Source organism: Cariama cristata, unplaced genomic scaffold (genome assembly GCF_000690535.1).
Source record: "Cariama cristata isolate BGI_N322 unplaced genomic scaffold, ASM69053v1 scaffold3821, whole genome shotgun sequence".
NCBI lineage: Eukaryota > Metazoa > Chordata > Aves > Cariamiformes > Cariamidae > Cariama > Cariama cristata.
The window spans coordinates 50,711-56,231 of record NW_009600844.1 but is presented as its reverse complement, the minus strand read 5'-3'; positions in this window follow the sequence as shown (position 1 = coordinate 56,231).

The window sequence follows — 5,521 nt, the reverse complement described above, 5'->3', positions numbered from 1 at the left end:
TCCCAGCCTGATATGCCTTTTAAACGAATGCCAGCTGTAAAGAGGAAATTACTTAAAATGAAAGCAGGAGCCATTTTGTCTGTTCTGTTATTCATTGCCTAGAATTTTCTGATATGAGAGCCTATGGGTTCCTACTGCTCTGTTAGCCCACTGACTTATTACAAGAGCAAAATGTAGATTTCTTGGGCACATACCTAAAGTAACTTGCAGCCACAAGATCTTCCAACAGCCCTTTACCCACAAGTCTCTAAGTTGTGTGTATTTTGATCCCCATCTGTAAGTTTCCCCTCACCACACCTACCCTTACAGACACACCTGCTACCACTGCTGTTGCTCAGCCTGCATTTCTTTGGCCATCTTCACCCATAACAGATCCCCTGAAAGAAGAAATAAGCAGTGCTGCTAGGGTGACACAGAGCTATGAGCACAAGGGATATTCACCCACCTTACACTTCCCACGAGAAAGCTTTAGAGTCAGCAGGTCTTTAACCTTTGTAGACCTGAAAAGTGGTGGCCAGAAGCCACCTGTCCTGAGCCCCTCCAGCAACTCCTCATCCCTTTCCTAACTCAAAGTGGTAGCAGCACAAGAAGCCCAAGGTCCCATGCCACATGGGATGCGTGTGGAAGAAAACACACTGGAGTTGATAGGCGTTACAGTGCTCTTGTGGTTTAGGGAGATCAGTAGAGCCATGACAAGGCTCACTTTAAGCTAGATAGTAGAGAGATTCAGATACAGCTAATTTGTGGGCACCACAGAGCTGCTTGGCAAACCCTCAGTGGGATTCCCATGGGGCTAAGCTTGATGGACATGTTTCTGAAACAGCCTATGCTCTGCACTCCCTGCAGAGGCTGCTCAGATCCTGCACCTTCCTGCTCAGGCTAAAGGATTAAGACAAAGCTTTCTGAACAACTTTGTTGCTGGAGTCCGGTCACATCCCGAAACAGTATTCCCAAGGTTAGATTCATAATTGTGCAGTATAACAAGCACATGTGGAGATGTCTATGATTTTTTCCCCCTCTTCCTCTGGGGCAGTTCACTTCAACATAGCTTGGGCAACAAAGGCTCTGCATAAGCTCCATGACAAAGTACAAAGGCTGGTTGAGCATCTGGGCATGCCTCCATATACATAAAGCCAAATGCCTGGCTATCAGTCACACTTGCACACCCTTTGTTAGTTCTGGCTCGGTCATGGAGAGCTGAGCAAGGAAACATCCAGCTCTAGAGCCAGACCAGCTCCCCCCACCCTCTGTGCGACAGGAGGACAGAACAAAGTATGATGGTAACTGGGAAGGGAAGGCGAGCTCACAGCTGGTGTGAATGCAGGGGCCAGCAAAGGGGCTGCTTGGAGCCTCATGGCCAACCCCACCACTGTAATTCCAGAGCAGCAACTGGCCATGCACAACATTCCTGCCCTGGCTTAAATTCAATTACTCAAATATTTTGAGTACATGTTCTCACCACCTGCTCTGTGACAAAACGTGGATCTTCCTGGCCTGTTCAGTCCTCTGCTTGATGTCATGGCCTGTGAATCATCCTTGCTGTTTTTCTCTGCAAACTAAGCAATTCCTCTTACAGTTATTTACTTAGGATGGTTAACGCAACAGGGCTAATGTCAAACCAAGATACCTTTCTGCTTGAACAATTTGGAACTTGCAGGTAGTCTACCTCCACAGGTTACTTAATTATTCACTCCAGCGATATTCAAATCCTTCATCACAATAATGCATACTAAATAGGACCATGTTTCCATGTTCTGGGAGCTGTAAAGTTGTCCGAACATATGCAAAGAGAAAACTTTTGTGAGCAAAGTCCTCAGTTTATCCAATACATCTGTTCAGCACTTAAGGAGACTTATAAGCTGTTAACTGCCTTATTTTTGGACAACATAGCCAAAATATAAACTACTGAATCCTATGTCATATAAGGTCTAGGTAGACTTATGTTGCTGTGTTAATCCAGTTGAAACAGGTATGTAGAGATGAAATGAGGACTCAAGAGTCCATAGGCACTGTTTCACTTTCAAATTCTATTCTTAGTCTTACAAACATTCTACAGCTCACCAGTAGCTGCCTGCACCCATCAGCTCACCCACTCAGTCTTCAGCCTTGCGTGACTCCTGTTGTGAAACTAACTCTGCCAGCAGCACAGGGAAACAGGAACACAGACATCACCTCATAGAGTAGTTTCTTTCCACTCATTGTATTCCAATACAGTTTAGGAAGTTTACAATGATTAATATCAGCCTGAGAATGAAGTTGAACAACCCCCCGCCCCCCCCCAACATTTAAAGCCACAGCAAGTTGGTTGTTCCTGCTTATCTCTAGAGGGTTACAGAGTTATCTGAAAATTAGAGCTAATGGCAGGTATGTGAAAGAATGGCTCCCTTCAGTGTCAGTGTAATGAATGTGCCATAGCAGAAATGTTTTTACGCCAACTCGTGTTTGGGCATTTTCCCCTGTGGACTCCCAGGGAAGAGGGTAAAGGACATAATGTGTTATTCGACAGCTACAGATGCTAGCTGTTCAGACACTCTAGCTACTTGTGTCACTAGATGAGGACCTAAAACCTCAAACAAAGCAAATGCTTCTGTCTGCCTGGAACTGCTCCCTCCAGCAGCCCTGCTGACAGCAGGCAGGTCTGGAACCAGCGGTCTTGGCCTGAAAAGCAGATTAGTTCAGCATTTGGGTACCTAATTTATTTCCTAAGTCTCAACGAGAGGGCAGCACAACATCCTCTGATTTATAGAAAGACAGGATTCCCCAAGACTGGCAACTGTTTATTTCAAAGTTATTTTCTAAAACATTTACAAACTTATTTTAAAAGCCTAATCTACCCTATCCTAACCTTAAATACTAGTTGTGCTTTATAAGACTGCTACCATTTGCCATGTATTTACGAGTACTTGTGCATGTACTGGATCACCCAGCTTGCTGACAAGCCAAGCGATGTGATGATGTTCAATTTTTCTGCCAATGGAGAGTATCACTTCCAAGGTAAGAGTAATGACACCACCACCAGGATTAAGAAAGATTAAAATTTTATTAATCTTAAGAGTTAGTAAAAAACAGGATAAGCAGATTTCTTGGAAAAACTACTCAAAAAGGAACTTGGTTTTGGCAAGATCAATGAAATATTAATGTCAAATATTGAGAAATGGAAGTCACATGTCAAGTTTGGGGGGACAGTGTTACTGATTCTGCCTTGTATAGTCAAAAAATTATTTTTTTCCTCAAACAAATGTTCAGAAAATAGTTTTTAATTCTATAAAAATATCCATCATGTGAAAAATTCTTAAGAGTTACTTTCTGTAAAAATATCCTACTTCATATTCTCTGTGTTTGTAAGAGTTTTAAAAAAATCTATTGCCAGTTAGGTGACTTTGAGGTCTAAATGTACATGCTTGAAGTCTGAACTTTGGCTTCAGTAGGTGCAAACATACACCCCTTTGGATGTATCCATTCCAGGACAGTTGCACAGACGTCATTGTCCCCACCAATGGGTTTTTAACCCAGGCTGTAGTTTGGCCTTCACATTTTTCCTTGTCATCAGACAAGTGCTAGATGCAGTACTGCGTACAGGTAAGAGGGCCAGTTCTCAGGGACTGTGTAAGGCCACCTCCACAACAGCATGGAATGGAGCCAGAGCTGGCTTAGAAACCTTTTCAGGGGCTTTGCTTTGTGCTTTTTGCTCCACATGGTAGGTACTGCAGCAGCCTGACTATAGCTGTGATTTTTCAAATATTTAAATAAAGCCAAGCTTGTAAATAGCAAGTGGGTTGTTGAACATACATAGTTGGAAGAGAGTTGGGTGCATGAACCCCATGGATCTGCAATAACCTTAAGGGCACCAGCCTTCATGCTCTGAAGGCTGCACGTGCTACTCATTAAAAAACTCTGATTCTGACTGGTTATTATTATCAGATTATTCACTTCTGAGTAAATAAGATGATTTACAAGGAAAGCCCAAGTGGTTTCCTGGCAAAAAATTTTTCACTACAAGTGACTGTCTCCTAAAGCCGCTTGTGCATCTGTGAACAGCCAGCTATTGTTTTGCTGATCCCGAGCAAACTGTGGTCAAAGCAGAATGGCTTCATCCTTTCTTTGGAAAGGATTGTGCCACTTTAAGAACACTAAGTGGGAGGTGATATAGGCATCACTGTACAAACAAGTACCTGTGCACGCTGCTGCACTCACCTGCACCTCGCACAGCTGAGGGAACGCTGCCCTCGCCCTCCCTGGTTTCTCTGGCAGGTTGAACACCTCCTTCTCTAACACGCAGTCTTGCTGCCTGTCAGCAGAGGATGGACGTCCAAACAAAGCCACTCGACTTTATCGGCAAGACTTGCAAGATGCCTTGAGGACACCAAGAAGGTAAGAGTGGACAGAAAAGAGCTGAATGCCTACAGGACCACACAAGCTTTAGAGAAAGCCAGAACTTATTTCAGGCAGTCAACCTGAGAAAGGTGCAAACATACAAATCAAATTCAACCCTTGCTGGCCTTTCTGCAAAAATAAGGAGATAGCTAAATTATTTCTAATTTGGTTAAGAGGTTGTCAGCAAGGACGGGATGAAGAGGAAAGTATAGAGTTACTATTCATGTAATTTATTTTAAGTTCACTAATATCAAAATAGTTAGCTAAATGGTTATAGAGTTATGCCTGCAAATGCACTGCATAAGGCAATCTTATTTTCCTTTTAAAGTTAACAGACCCTCAGCTTGTATAAGTTTATTCAAAAGTGTTTATAGACTAAATATTTCAGAACAGGAAATGTCTATTTGACTCCTAAGTGTATATAACCCCTTATATTCAATATATTCAAGAGTCAGAAAACTAATAGATATACACCAGGATCTCTAAGATAACACATAAAGCCACCTTATTAGATGAAATAAAAATCAGAATGTACATGTCTGGAAAAAAGTGATTTATGTGTACCTTAACAGCTGAGAAACACTTGTGTTGCATTTTAACTTTCATTGTAGTCACCTGCTTACTTTGCAAGGTATGATCAGCAAAATCCCAGCAGTGTGCTATACTAATTTTGCATTATTAAATATGGTTCATCTTCATCATACCTTTCTTTTTAACATCTTCTCCCAAGTTTTATACATCTGATTTCTGCACCCAAACTTTGTATTTTTTAAAGTTCTTTGGGCTAGATTTGCATCTTGTAGTGACTTTACACACAGAAAGCTAAATATACACAGGTTTTGCTTAAAAGTAATCAGACTAAACCACAGCATGCTTTTTATAAAGGCTGAAATACTTTTTAAAAATGAATACTGAAATATTTACAGTTAGCACTTTAATTCAATTGTTACTTGTAGAGGAGATAATTATAAGCAAATTCAGTGATATTTCTTTAAAAATTTTATGATTCTGAGCATTTTCATAACACTTTTGGTTTGAAAGCAGTGTTATTAGATCTTTCGAGGTTTTACATAGTTGAAATACAGCCTTTTTGCTAAGGTACTGAACTCATTCATTTGATTTCTGTTTTTTTACAGGAGTTAAGTGA